The sequence below is a fragment of the Tachypleus tridentatus genome, chromosome 6, assembly GCF_004210375.1.
Source record: "Tachypleus tridentatus isolate NWPU-2018 chromosome 6, ASM421037v1, whole genome shotgun sequence".
NCBI lineage: Eukaryota > Metazoa > Arthropoda > Merostomata > Xiphosura > Limulidae > Tachypleus > Tachypleus tridentatus.
The window spans coordinates 131,721,564-131,738,316 of record NC_134830.1 but is presented as its reverse complement, the minus strand read 5'-3'; the positions used below and the strand labels follow the sequence as shown (position 1 = coordinate 131,738,316).

The 16,753-nt window shown below is 31.0% G+C and overlaps 1 protein-coding gene across 17 annotated transcripts in view; it reads right to left on the bottom strand.

The window, feature by feature from the left end:
• LOC143253676 (protein hu-li tai shao-like) overlaps positions 1 to 16,753 on the bottom strand; it is a 114,278-nt gene that overhangs the window by 87,336 nt on the left and 10,189 nt on the right. For 2 of the 17 annotated variants that reach the window (XM_076507899.1, XM_076507913.1), the window contains exon 1: positions 8,734 to 8,898. The exons of the other annotated variants lie outside the window; for them this stretch is intronic. The gene's annotated coding sequence lies outside the window, so the exon portion shown is untranslated. Of the gene's footprint in view, positions 1 to 8,733; positions 8,899 to 16,753 lie in introns of those variants that run through there. 17 annotated transcript variants of the gene reach the window in all.

The following is a 16,753-nucleotide window of genomic DNA, read 5'->3' as shown; positions in this document are numbered from 1 at the left end:
GTCACGCTACCCTCATGGATAAAAGCGCCAAGGGATTATGTAAAAGGAGCTGGTTAGTAACCATCTATTTCAATGTTCCGATCACGCCTACTTACGAACCACACGATATATTGCAACGTACGAGTTTAGAATACGACACGAGACGAAGGGGGTCAATACTCCCCTACCGAGAGCTTGTAAACCTAAGTCATCATCATTCACGTGATGTCACAAGTTAAAAAAATCACCTTTCACCAAACAATAAAACCTAGTTTTAAACCTTACGACGATTTAGCAGTAATGAGAAAAAAAACACGTAAAAATTCAATTTTCTTTCCTACCTAAATGATATCAAGTTGGTTAAACCAAGTCTATAAAATAAACATTTCGCAAAATTGAAGCCGTTCAACGACTTAACGTAATTAATATGCAAGTCTACTAAACATTTTAGAGTTCAAAGGCGTATTGATATCAAGCAATATAAATAATAATGGTATTCCTCAAATATTATCCACTAATTTCTAATTAATTCTAGCAAAGCTTAACACTTTCTTCTAAATGCAATGTATTTTGAGAACTGTTTTTATTCCACGCTATTTTGTATCTCGTTTTAACTGTGTTTGAGAGAAGAATAATCACACAAGTATCTTTTTTTTCCAAGGCCCGGCATGACCAGGTGGTTAAAGCACTCGATTCGTAATCCGATGGTCGTGGGTTCGAATCCCCGTCGCACCAAACATGCTCGTCTTTTCAGCCGTGGGGGCGTTATAATGTGATTATCAATCTCACTATTCATTAGTAAAAGAGTAGCCTAAGAGTTGGTGGTGGATGGTGATGACTAGCTATCTGCTCTCTAGTCTTACGCTGCTAAATTAGGGACGGCTAGTGCAAATAGCCCTCGTGTAGCTTTGCGCGAAATTCAAAACAAACTTTTTTTCCCAATTACTTCTAAGCTTACTTTAAACAGGGTTAGACTCATAAATGTAGTGAGTGGATTGTATAAGGTTATTCAGTGTGCAAATAAAATAGCAAAATTCAAATCTTCTGTTACAACTACTCTTAAGAAAAACGTATAAAAAATTTTAGGTACAAGGTGTTCACCCTCATCAGGCTTAAGAATCTTCAACCCTACTTACTATAAAGTTTTCAGATATTATTAAATATAGTTAGAGTTACAAGTAATTATCTCGAAAAGCTTTCTACAGATCAGCAAAATTTCTCCTATAATTCTAAAACTGTAAGCTTGTACATTTCTATTGTTTAACATAAGCATGAAGAGCGACTTCCAAATGCATTCTTGAAAACGAAAATCAAAAATATTTACATATTTATCTTTTACAACTCATGAATTATCCTTTTAATCACCTTAACATGATAACCTCTCCTATGATCAATGGCAATTCATTCCTTAAGCCACCAATCTTGTCAGAAAAATAATAAAATCTATTGTCTTTTTGAAATCTTGAACTTGTGATCTCTCATCCTATTACTTTCAGAATGTGGCACAAAGAAATCAGAAGCTTCTATCCTATCTAACTACCAAGAGATTATGTAAACTTCAATAAGATAATGTTTAGGGACAAGGGACCTACTGGTCCATTTAAGCTGCCCCCATCCAGTAAACTAAAACTATTAAATAAAAATAAATAAACATCAAAGACAATCCTTATTCTTATAATTACCAAGCTTTATCTTAAACTCACTGCCTCCACAACATCACAAGGTAACCCATTCCACAGGCCAACCACCCTGTTAAATAAATGATCTTAGCTGTAGGTAACTCCAACCATGCCAATATTTACAGCTGACTCTTCATTAAGTATGATAAAGGTTATATATCAACACCAATTCCCTTTAAAATCTTAAATATTTCAATCAGATCCTCTCTAACCTTTCTTTTTTCGAGAGAAAATTTCAGAGATCTTAACCTCTCTTCATATGATAACCCCTCCATCCCAGGCACTATTCTAGTAGCCCTTCTCTGAATCTTTTCAAACAATTCAATGTCCTACCAAAGATAAGGAGCCCAATATTGAATGCAATACTGTAAATGTGGCCTAACCAGTAACATATACAATGAAATTATAACCTCTTTAAACTGATATTCAAAATTTCTGCAGATAAGCCTAAAATCCTATTTGCCCTACCATTAGCAACAGCACACTGCTTGGATAGCTTAAGATACTGATCAATTACTACACCAAGATCTCTTTCTTTCATAACACTGTTAACCTTTTCATTACAGGTTGAGTGGAATGCACCCAGCTTATAACCCTGAAAGCATTCGAGACAGTAATTATACTATGGTTTTTGATAATGTGTGCAAATGTTTACAAAATTTTGCAGATTGGTGGTAAACATTAGTTTTCATTCACAAAATACCAGGTTTAGAATTAAGTATTAAGATTTTTTTTAATTAAAGATTTTCTTGCAATTTATTTTTCTTTCAGAATGTTGACTCTGCAACAAAATTATAATCTCTAATGTGACACCAAATGTATATATAAACGTAAATTCATAAAATAGTCATCCAATTAAATTTTGACTGCACGTCAACAAATGCAACAACACAGTTTTTGACCTGGGACCATAGGAAGGCCCATCTCAATAGGGTTAAGGTTATAACCATCCAAATTATACTTATAATTCAATTTATAATAAACCACATGTATTATCTTGCATTTATTATTGTCAAAACCCATCTGTCCAACTCAATAAATGATCTAAATCTTTTTTGTGAAGGATCAACAGCCTCCTCACAGCCAGCAACAGACAAGAACTTAAAATCATCAGCAAATTTAAATAACTTAATAGCCACTCTTATCTATTTCATTGAGATGCAAATCAAGAGGAGAAAAGGTCCTAAAACCAGGCCTAACCTATCACACTTGTAACATTAAACCAGTTTGACTGAACTCCATTTATAAAAACCCTTTGCTTTCTTACAAACAGCCACTCTTCTATCCAGTTAATTGATATATCCACTACACCTATAAATAAATCTTGTCATATCCCTTCAAAATCTGTTTTTGAAATATGTAACCAGAATATCATTATTCCCGATATCCATATGCACCAAAACAATGAACCTAATACAGCAATGATCACTTGCAGTTAAACGCCACTTTTCAACTATTGTTTCTCCTGTTGCTGAAGAAACCTAGTAGAAGAAAAACATCTTGAATAATTCCCAAAAATCTTTCTCCCTCACATTTTGACTCTAGCATTTCCCAATTTATTAAGTTAAATCCACTCCTAATTATTACCTCATTAACAGCTGAAATCATATCACTGCAAAAGTTTCTCAAATTCATCAATATCATCTAATGGCCTGTTATCAGCTCTCAATAAAAGCCTTTTCCTTTTATATCCACTAATAGAAGCCCAAATGGATTCAATCCCCTTGCCATTATCTTTCATATGCTCAACTTCAAAAGGATGCAACTCGCAATTTACTTATAAAGCCACTCCTCCCCTCTCTTTAGTACTCATAATATATCCCTGTATTTCAAAGAAATTTGTCATCAGTAACATCTACATTTAACCATGTTTCAGTTAATTTTAATTAATACAATATTCCTACCAGCAATCTAAAGTCATCTAATTTATTTCTCATACTTCTACAGGGTGTTCAAAAGTCACTGTGCACTTACATATTTATTAATAGATATGTTTCAATATAGAATACAGGAGGTAAATATGAATGACAATTATAAACAATGTTGAAAGTGACCCCCGTTGGCATCAATACAAGCTTGGATCCTTCTTATTTTGTTTCTAAACACTGCTATCAGTTGCTGGCTTGAAATAGACTGAATAGACATATGATTACAAAACTGCACGGTGACTTTCTGAACACCATGTAGCATTACAATAATAACAATTAAGTATATCCTTAGAACTACTTCTATACTCATTTCCTATGCTAAATTTTTGTCAACATTTATCTGCATTTATCTTACCCCCTCACCACTGTTTAGTCCAAGTTTAAAACTTCCCTTACAGCAGAGTTATTAGCCCTTGCAAACAAGTCAGTCCCTACCTTCTTTAAATGTAAACCATCCTTTCCAAAAAAAACTCCCTTCTCCCATTAAAATGATCCACAACAAAAACACATTAAGAAATATTAATCCATTCCTAAAAGATAACCTTGCTATCTGTAGACTTCCTTTGAATCCCTTCTCCATAAACTTAGAATCTATTCTTAGATAAGATTAGAACTGTGCACAGTATTTCAAGTGAGGTCTAGAGATTTAAGCACAGATAACCTCTTTCAACCTGTAATAAATTTGTCTATACATACACAATAAAACTATTACCTTCACTAATAACAAAAGAACAAAGTATGGCATTTGCAACATGTCACCACTTTTCAACTTTTCTTCAGTTATGCTATTGAGTAGGTTCTACTTTATAGACATATGATCCAAATTATGGGTCACTTACCAAATATTTGTACAACTTAAAAATTTGCCCAAATTATTGTGCAATATCTTAATCTCCATAACACTGTGCCCAAAAGTTTAAAATCACCATTAATAACTTTAGTAATTATTCTTCTAGTAATATCTTTAATGTAAATAAGAAAAAGCACGAATGCAAGGAACAACCCCTAAAGCACTCCTTCAGTAATAAGAGCCCAGTTTCACTGGACTATGATAACAGTATTTTACTTTCCCTACCCAACCATCCTACAATCCAATAACTTTTCCTTGGTTCTTATCGATATGAGTTTATTCCTAATCTTTTACATGGAATTTTATCAAAACGTGTTTGAAAATCTATGTGTACTAATTAAATGTTCTGTTGATCATCCAGATAACAAGTAATATCCTACATAAAAGACTAGTAAGTCAGGAGTTCTCTTTGATTAACTCATCTTGTCTTTTGTTTATGATACATTTCACTAAATGATTTTAATATAAACTTTTATCAAACTAAAAATGTTTCCCACTACAGAAATAAGATCAAACTGCCCATAATGCTAGGGCAATGCTTATAATTCCCTACAGATACAGGAGCAACCTTAACAACCGATTCTCAAGCACCTGCCATTCTATATAACCACATAAAAAAATACAAACTCTTTCTCCTTTTACAAACCTGAGGGAAATATCTGTGTGACCCTGTTCCTTTATTGATGTCAGAAAAACACGTAGTTTTAATAACTCTTGATACACAAAATGACAGAAAACCTTGTAACCAAAACACTTTTAAAAGGTGGATCTTTCTTCTTCAGGAGCAAGCTCTTTGTTTGAGTTAGAGGATTTTTAACATCTTGTAGCTTGACTTTTATTCTCCAAGCCTTTCTAATTGTAACCAAAGGAATAATATGTACATACTTCAGAAAATTACAATATTTCTCAAGTTCAAGATTATGGCTAATATCTTCCCTTCATTAAACAAAACTATATAAATTTATACTTTTAACTTAAAATACTTTCCATAAACTCTTTTAAGGACCCAATTGTGCTCATTTTACTTACCTTTAATATACTTAAAATTTTTGAGGAGTTAGTTTTAACATTTTATTTGTTTTTCATAAGTCCTCCCATAAGTTTCTTATAACCAAATCTCTAACTTTTATCTAGCATTGTAAGTACTCAATCTTATCTGTTAAATGTCTTATGTTTAAGATATATATTCCTGATTTTTTACCTTAAGCCTTTAGTGAGCCAATTATATTTAGTCTTTCCCATTGTATTTTCCTTTTTTTTTTGGAGCATGCTTATCTTGATTTAAAGGAATTTATTTTTAAATCTTTTTGACAATCTTTCAACTCATTATGCCTAATCACTTCAGATAAATCTTATCTTACAGCATCAACATTTTTTTTTACATCATCATACAGCACAATGTCAGGTCTAATTATACAATGAGCACAATTCCCCAGATGTTTTCCCACTTCCCCTCTTGCAAACACATCTTCTTTAGAAATTGACATAAAATTTGAAATAGCATCTCTCCCCCTTCAGTTAGCCTGCTGACCATCTGAAATGGGAAATCCATCCCAAATCATTGCATGAAATCACTCTTTCTTCACTATTTGCCTCAGTACAACCTAATCAATATATAAAACTACAATATCCCATAAATATTTCATTAGTAATCTTATTGTACATAATGGAATTACATAATGGCGAGTACAGAGAACCAATTGCAGACACTGGAGCAACACCGAACAAACCATTCTTAAAGATGAAGTACAGAAACTTCTAACCTTAATGAAGATTGAAAAGGCAACTAGACCAGATGATTTATCAGCAGAAATGTTGAAAGAATTAGATAATTACAGCGTTAATATAACCAACTAATGTAATATAGTATATAACACTAGAAATGACACAATCGTATATTTGTTTCACTACCAAAAATATCCAAGGGATAGAACTGTATAGACTTCAGAACAATCACTTTAATGAGTCACATTTTCAAACTACCATTGAAAGTAATACAGAAACAAATAGCAACCAAAATAGACGATGAAGTAAGCAACTCATAAGGTGTGGCACAAGGGAAACTATTTCTAATCTGAAACCAATCTCTGAACATGCACGCCATGGAGGGACAAATAAAATTTATATACATGCTTCATAGATCATACTAAGGTTTTTGATAGGGTAAAATACTTAGATGATAGAATGCTTACAAGGAATAGGAACTCATAAAAAAAATATATAGAGTGTCACAAAGATGTATTTGGAACAAACAGCAGTAGTAAGAACAGAACAGGGAGTAACAACACCAGAATTGAAGATCAAGAAAGGGTAAGACAAGGATATGTATTGTCATCTACTCTGTTCAACTCATACACAGAAAAAAGCATTTAGAAAAATAGAACGTATAAATGCAACAGTGATCAGTGGAAAAAAACAACAAATTAAGATATGCAGATGATACAGTTCTATTAACTACATGTATATCAGATATATACAACAGTTAGTAAATGAAAGAGGAAAAGATATGAAATGGAGATTAATACTAAAAAGACCAAATCAATAATGGTAACTAAGAACCAAAATATACCTAGAATCAATCTAATAAATTTAAACGTTTGTATATTTGGGACATGTAAGCACTGAGGATGAGAAAAGGAAAGTGGAAATTCAAAGAAGAACAGATATAGCCAGGAGTGCATTTAACAAGATGTCAAAAATATTAACATCAAGAAATATTAACATAACAGCACAAACAAAACTTGTCAAATGCTGCGTGTTGTCGGCCATACTGTACGGTGCTGAAATGTGGAGAATATGTGAAGCAGTTCCTAAAAAAGATCATTTGAAAAATGAATCTTCAGCAAAGTACTGGAAATATCTTTAACAGAACAAAATACAAATGACGAAGTATTCGAAATGATGAAAACTAAACAAACAGTGTTGTCAAGAAAAAAAAGGTGAGTAGTTTGAACATACAATTAGAATAATTGAATACAAAGAATGTTGCTAGAAGGAAAAATGAGTGGGAAATGAGGAAAAGGCAGACCAAGAAATGTATGGAATAACATCAAAGACTAGATGGGAATATCATATAGCAACTGTGTTAAAATGGCAAAAAGAAGAGAATAACAATTCTTCATAATTGCCAACTTGCTCTGAGCAGATGACACCTGATGATGATGAATCTTATTAGTAGCAACCATTAGCAAATTATCCCTGTCCATCTTATCAGATAGCCTATAATAATAATTGTCAACTAAGGACTTTACAAAATTGAAACCACTGACTGTAACTCAAACATTCAACCTCTTAACTATCATTCTGAATCTTCAATCCAAATAATTTGCAGTTCATTGCTCACAAAAAGTGTCACTTAATTTTTAAAAAAGTTAATCAATACCAAATGAATTATAATATAGAATTTCAAAATGATTCCAATTATAAGTTTTCAAAATCTAATTTTCAGTAATTCCCATCATATATGTCAAAGTTTTGCATTTTAATCATGACCCTGAATTTTGAATACACTACAATAATCTTTAACTTGCTCTCTAAATCTTATTTCCAAACTCCTCATTACCCTAGTTATCAATTTCTTGATTTCTGGTACTGAAAGCTCCCTCACCACTATGTAAGTTTAGCTTACCTTTAATGGATATACTTACAGCTTCCTCAAAGATTCTTCTAATTAACACTACCTAGTCTATAATTTCCACCACACCTACAAATTACCCCACACATCCACCAAGCTACTTGTTACTCTGAAAATGTGAAAAGGACACTTCTATTTCCATTCCTAAACCTCCGATGAGTTCTTATCTGGAGATACAGTAATAACTCTAGCCACGTTTACAAAGGATGGAATAACAATGCCATGACTGTATTACAAGAGCAAACCTTTGGCTACATCTGGAGAACTGTCACAGTTGTTTCCAATGCTGGAATGTCCCTCCTCTTATGATTCTGAACAGATCTAAGTACTCTTTCAAGATGTCAAGAACAGTATGTGAAGTAAAGCAAAGAAAAACTGACAAAATTATCATTGTTCTTTTTTCTCCTTGTGAAGAAAAAACAAATCACTTGTTAGAATTATCTCCAGCAGCAATAACCTTAGTAAAAAATAACTTCTTTAACTTAATATTTATAATATGCATATTTGATTCTTTATAATTTTACCTATAAACAGGAGTATGGTTATTAACACTATTGATAAGGAGAGAACAATGTTTTGACCTTCCTAGGTCATCTTCAGGTTAGATGGCTTAGGAAGGTCAAAACATCGTTTTCTCCCTATCAACAACGTTAATACACTTACCAGCTGCTCCGAGATACATTTTTTATTTCAAGTGGGTTTCTTGTCATCAAGGATAGTCTTTGTCTTACAACTTTAAGCCATTAACTGTTTGCTTTAGAGATTCACAACATACACCTTGAACCTTAGTTTCTCTATCATGTTCAACAATCCAGCTCTTCAGTTTCCCTATCAATATGTTCAAGAATAATCACTGTATTATGTATTTCTTTTATCATGAGTCCCACATTAATAAGTTAGGAAATACTGTTGTATGCAGACTGCTAAACACTATCACTATTGTTCCTTTCAAAGAATTCCTAACATGTGGTGTTTCTCTTCCAGCACACACCATTAGTAACTGAATAACACCACCATTTGAATAACTTCCTACAATTCTCTCAAGACCTCTTAAAATTTTCTTCATCAATTTATACTTTAAAAATAATGTTTAATAACAGTTTATACTTCTCAACTTTAACACTTACAAGGAAAGTCACATTACAAAACTTCTCTTTATAACAAACTAATATGTTTTTAAAATTAACTATCGTAGTAGTGTCTATGTTTTCTCTAACATGCTGATAACATTCTTGAAGAAGGGCCAAAACAGTCTTAGTTTCATAAGATTACAGTAATATTCTTGCTCTTAAATTCAAACTTCTATAAATAGAACATAGTACTCTATTAGTTCTTTTTATGACAGCTACACCTTTTGTAATGAAGTACACTCCCTCTAAGTTCACATATCATTATTCTACTTTCACACTAGAAGCAAGTTTTTTCTAAACTTCTATAACTCCAAGTGAATCAAACCTTTTATGTTCTGGGCTATGCATACAAAAGGTCCTTCTGCATAAAAGAAACATTATCAAAAAAATTAGCACTTTGAAGCAATTTAATATCACGAACAAATTTAGAAATAATGTTAACTATGAAACTGTTATCCAAATTATTAACATGGATAATTAACAAAAGTCCAAACACAGACCAATGAAAAACCACAGTGGTCAAAATTTCCAAATAAATTGTTATTGCCTTTTCCAACATTTGTATCAGAACATTAATTTATACTCAACATAAGATTGCATAACATCTTAGAACTTTAGTCGATGACTTCCCCAACTTTCTTGGCTCTAGAACACTCCCCTTCATGAGTTATTGCATACTTTGATTAAGGACCACACCTAACAAATCCATAAATGTAGGTTAATTCACTGTCTTTCAGGTTAATGGTGCCTATTTTGTTCTCATTACAATTACAAATGCATACTATTTCAAATGTCAGAAACATTTGAGAAAGAATATTTTTATGCTTTGGCACCCTAAAACCAATATCACAATTCTCAAGTTTGGAACACCTGCACAGCACATAGCTTCCTCTGTAACCAGAACTTAGTTGAAATAACTACAACAGTTGAATAAAAAAAATAATAGTAGTCAGAACATTATTTATATAAGCAATTTGTTGCAACAACTTTTGCAGTGTGAACACTTTTCTAAGCTAGTGAAGCATGATTATAATTAATTATGCTTGCAATAGTATATTAGTATTAAGTCTATTATATTTTCTAACATTAAATTCATTATTCAGTCTCAGTCCTTTATGTTTGAAAAATGCAAAAGGACTGTTAACAGCCCTCAATTCTTTGTTTATGGAATTTGACAATAAAAGTTAATTTGTATTGACTAAACTATTAGCTAACGCAAGACATGGTGAGTGTGCTGCTAAACTCTGACAACCTCCAATATGGCGTCCCTTCTCAACTCGCATCATAGAGAAAGTAGTTCATGAAATTACTTTAGTTCACAATCAAATTTGCTAGTCTGAATTTGCTCATATAATTTTGTAATTTAAACTTTAAACAGACTGTTTCTTAGTTACCAATATTTGAAGTCCAAAAAAAATAAATAGGACCACAGCACTTGTGTCAAAATTATTTATCAAAAAGTTTGTTTAAACAACTTGTCAAAGTACACAGTACATTAAAAATATTGAAGCTTTATATAAAATATATTAAATGTTCTGGTGGGTCACAGTTCACCATCATGAGTTTTTAATAAATATATCTATATACAACAATATAATCTGAAAATATATCACTGTACACATAACATCACTAGTCTTGGCCAATCAAATTTAAATAATCAAAACCACAGAAGCCAACAGGGTTACGTAAAGTTCTCTGTGACCTTGTCTGTGTAAACAAACAACTGCTAATTGCAGATCAATGCTACCATGAATAACAACAGGATATGAATTTAAAAGTACCTTTCTTGATAAGAATAAAAGGGCTAATAGTGGGTTCAAAACATCAGATCTTATGACAAATAGGGGTTCTAACAGGTCCTGGCATTTACAATTGTTACCAACTAATATGTTATATAGTATACGTGGAAAGAAAAATACAGAGGGATAAAAAGAGAGTGCATGTGAGTCACTCAGAAGTTTATTTAATTAAGAGCACAAACTGATTCATTCCAATTGTGCATCTCTTCTTATGCCTACATAAAAAAAGTTACCTTGCCAGGAAGTCTGAATCAGCATTCCAGATAGTTAGTATATCCAGGTTTTTGAAAGATATGCATATTTTTTTTATTTTACATGTATCAGCTATGGATGTACTATCACTAATACAATGCAATATGAACTGGTGTGCCAACTGGTTTGCACATTATAAAAATAACTATTTTTCCAAAGAGATACATCATACATAAAAGAAAGTAAACCATAATTAAGAGTTTACATTGAAGTGTATATTGCAATTATGAATGTTTCCATAGCAATGTATCACTAGTAAAATTTATAATTGATAACAAGTGCCAATAGTACCTACAACTACCAATGTTTTTAATAATTTGTAAACTTGAGGATACACCTTATTCTGTTTGTTTTATTTAAGACATTTCTTGGTAATTTCCCTTTCAGACTGGTTTTACAGTCTTTACCCACCTGTAAGTCTAAGAACACACATCTCATGTATCATTAGTAATGTTGCTTCTGCAGTGAAAAAGAGCCTGCACTGCATAAATAATGATTACCATAATTCTATGTATCTTCACAAATACTGGCAATCTTTCAGCACACTTGAAAAGTATGATATACACAAATCAATTTTTAAAAATATTTGTGTGAAATGTCATTTTCACGATAACTTGTATTTATTTTAAACTTTTCATATATTATTTGCATAATCTCTAGAACCTCTCTAAGTTTCTCTACATAAACAATGTATTTAATTTCATGATTATTAGACTTCACAGAGAAATAATAAAATGAAATGGGTTAAAAATATGAAATAAACTGACTAACAACTCTTTCATTTTCTGTATTTACCATGAATTTACAAAGTATTTACATTTGTAGTTTAAAATCCTATTCTTTTAAATGCGTTTCTTTCTTATTTGTATATTGCTGTGTGTGGGGCAGTGCTAAGAACAGAATAAGGTTTTCACAACAATACACACAGAAAATTAAAAATAAATGTGTAAATTATATGCATTTTTGTACTACTTTCTTGAAGCCAAATACACAATAAGATAACACTGACACATTCAAACTCTTATAAATGATTCTACCACTACATAAAGCAACATACAGACACTTGTCCATGATACTAAAGTACTAACCACCTCTGGCAGATCTTGGATTAGTACTATACCTGAGGCATTGCTAAAGAGTGCTATTTGAGTGAAACACATAATTGGTAACAGATGTAGCAGACTTAGTGTTGTTGAAATGTTATTATACATTTGTATTCTTGAAAAACCATAAAGGACTGAATAATCAGTGATGATGAGAAGATCCACTTGTAGAGAAAAATATATATGTAAAAATGGCTGGTGTGGGTTGAGAAAATTTTTATGCAGAGGAGCGAACAACGTTGACCTTCTTTGGTCATCGTCAGGTTCACAAAAAACAACAAAAAACAGCCATTTCTACACATATTTTTCTCATAAAGGACTCAATTAAGAATACAGTGTTAAAACACATAACAAACCTACCTAATACTAAAATCTTATAACAGGTATAATTAATTGTGATATTGCTTCACCAGCTTTGACATTCACACCAAAATAGGAAAAAATTTGTCTGGTGTTTTAACAAGACAGTAAAACATTTGAATTTTATCTTTACCAATCTCTTCATATGAAAATGGAAAATCTACATCAAATTTAATTTGTGCTTACTATAATTCAGTTAAAATTATTTATTAAATGATAAATTTGTTTTTCTTCAAATTTATTACTATTTTCAGTAGAATAAAACTCATACCGTGATACCTTTACATTCACCTACACTTGTGTCAGTTGAGGCCTCTTATATCCCTCAAGGACACAACTGATTCCAAATACAAATAAACTAGTAAAGATAAAAATCTTCATAAGTACAAAGTCATAACATCACATTAACCATGCATGCAATAAATTTTCTGACACTCAATGTATTAAACAAATGGTACCTTCCTTATCACTTCATGTAGCAAATTTTCTGTGGTTAGAAACTGACTTACTGTCATGGTCTATGTAATCCTTATCCTGCAGTAGATCTCAGTTTCAAGATTAAAAAATTACAACCATGACCTACTAGTACAACAACTTTATTTTCTGAATGCGATCTTGTTGTTCTGTGATATTTTCTTTCATACCAAGAACACAGTATTAACAGTAAAGAAATCTTATATTTTTTTTAATGGCACCTATTTCTAAGATGAAGTTATGCATTGGACTTCCTGAAAATGCAATATTCCCTTTTCTTTGTCATTCTGTCCATGTTTTCACATAAATTACAGGGTTTTTTTCTAATTACATCAACTACCCAGTAATCAAAATTATGATTAAATAAATTAATGTCACAAAAACAAGGAAGTAATATAATCTTTTTTATTATTACTGTTATATTATTATTTTTGATTAAGTCAAATTTTCTGAGCTTAATTCATTGATACCATAACTCATACAATAATCACTAATCAAAATTGTGGTTTCTATTATTATTTTCAGTTATTCAATTACTTCCAAATAAACAAAATATTAATATTCTGTTTGTTGTTAAATTTAAAGCTAAATAATGCACTGTCTGTACTCTGACTACCATGATAAACACTGGTTTATCAATCCATCTCATGCACAAATAATTGGTTAGTTAAATGCAATCAAATAGCAAGCTCCTTTTATAATCAGTAAACAAATTCTACTAATCCCCCAGCTATAATCATTAGTTCCAACTACATAAATACACAAGACTATATTCTTTTACTTTTTTGTTTAATGTATAGTTAAAATTCATATGAACTTTTTCTAACTAGTTAGTCATTATGTTTCATCTAATTCATAAACAATGAAATGGTTTGGAGTCTACAAAGTTTAAATTGTGTTGGTGTATTGTTGAAGAGTTGTCACAGATTAAACAATTTAATAAACCAATACCTTATTTTCTCTGAAGTTTTAATTATTTACTGTGGCAATTAGATCATTAAATTAGTTCTCCATTTCAGAACAACATGTGCTATATAATTAACATTAGTTGGTATATTACAATTACCTCTTTGGCTCATATGCTTAGAAACAAACTGGAAGCAAGTCCTTATGTATGATCTCTTTGCATGTATTTTTGTGTGCTACAATGCACCTAAGTTCCAAACTTCCATCACCTACTTTTTGACGTGACATAGTCATGTGAGTAAATTTTGACTACCATCTGCCAAGAATGACACACATGGTAGCATAATATAAAACAAGAAACAATGACTTTCAGTTGCAAACAGAAAAATTCTGAACTTGTTGGAGCCTTTGATCAAAATGTATTCAGTTATTCAATAGTTGTGTGTGTGTGTGTGTGTGTGTGTGTGTGTGTCTATTTATGCATGTAGACATATTTTCATTGCTTTAACTAAGAAATTTGCTAAAGCAAGCTGTTAATCATATATATTATGTAATAATTTAAAATTTTGATTAATATTTAAATACAATACATGATTTATACACATAAGCAGTCAGTGAAAAATAAATTGAGAATGTAATTATTCAGAAATTAGAGTTTGAGAAATCAGTGAACAATTCAAGGTGGTAGAATTGAGTAATTTTTCATTAAGAGAAGACTTAACTAAATTTATTAATGTAAGAGTTAGGGTTTATGTTAACTATTTTGTGATAGGTAAAGGGTCAAAGGCCATGTCACTGCATCTACTGACATGCATTCAAAATCTTATTGAACTACTATTTTAAATTTATGTCAGTAGGTTTGGTACCAAACTGTAGATTATAATTCAAATTTTGATATTATATATGAGTTAATTTCTTAATTTAAAAATAAATACTAAAACAACACACCTAAATATTGATTTTTACAAGTCATGGTAAATTGAATGCAGCACTGGTTCAAATTAGATATTTGTGATGTCAAAATACCAAGTCTATAGCTTTGTACAAATTAGAAACACAAATGACTAATACTGAGAAGTTAAAATATAAAATGAAAACCTCGTACCTTTTGATTTTGATAAGATATGCCTAAGTTACTAAATCAAACACAATGGCCCAGTTCATCTCTTTCCATTTTTGAAATGGCCCTTGTATACACTTATTTCAATGTATGACACATCAATAACCAATCAACAGCTTAGAATGTGCCCCTAGTGGTTTTCTAAGCCATTTTAATTTGTTGAAAAGCTACCACATTCTTTTCAACCAAGATTACAAGGATGTAGATTGTTGTCTGCTAAATGATTCATATATATTTTAGACCTTAATACAGCTTAGTTACCAAGCTTGATAAATTATAGTGGAATTCTATGCTGTCATTATAGTAATTTATGATTTTTGGCTATTCAACTGTATATACATAAAACCTAAAAAATGTTTTGTTTCATATCTTCCATGTGCAAAATTTTAAAAGGCTTAGCAACATATAACCAGCAGCAAACACATTCAAAGGTCATCTAAAAGAGAGTTATTTACTTTATTTCATTATTGTTCTATATTTTATGAAAAATAATCTTAATGAAGTCCCGCGTTGGTACAGCAGTAAGTCTACAGATTTGCAACACTAAAATCAGGGGTTTGATTCCCCTCAGTGGACACAACAGATAGCCCAATGTGGCTTTTCTATATAGAAAACACAATTTTAATGACTTATTTCAAAATAGTAATAATCTATATACATATATAATGTATAATTATTGAAGTGTAACAATGTATTACAAATTACTAATCTAATAAAACAAAGCCAAGACAGAGTCACTTTTTAAAAACTAAAGGTCAGTTTTATATTATTGGTTAAAGTAATACAAGTACACATGCACCACATCAACGCAAGTTATAATGGTAGCTGAGCACAACTGGAAGGTAAATATATATAAATATATAATGTTATGAGACTCAAGCTCCTTAGATTAAACATTTGTATTTTCATGTAATAATTTGTAGCAATTCTAGCATCACTTCACACTCAAACTAGTTATGAAAAGAGACTCGGTATTTTCACAAACAAATCTTTAGCAAAATACTTCATTAAAAATGTTTTTTGTGCATAAAAACCTTTAATCTTTACGAAAACACCTACCAAATTTTGTAAAGATACACATACTGCATCAAAAGTTATAGTATAAATACTTAACTTGTGCAAATAGGTATATAAACTTGTGCATATTAACCAAGCTTGTTGTGAAAGGGTTAAGATAATCAGCAGTTTAGTCAAGTTTATTATAACTCAAGCAAACTGCTGTTGAAGATTATTAGTATATTAGGCTTACAGTTTACATCAAAATAAATAATGCCTGTACCAAATAGTATTGGAGAAACATAATTTATCAAAATTACAAAGACTGAATTTAGCATTACTTTTTTACTAAAATAATCTAAAGAGAATTCTCCCAACACTTGTGTTATAAAGGTTATTTTACTGAATATAAAATAGAACTTTGACTAAACTCGAACTTCAACTGTTTAAGGTGATGACAACATAGGTGTGAATTAAGATGCAAATACTGCTGGAAATTATGAAACAATTAAAATAAAGCCAATATAAAAGATATAAAAAATC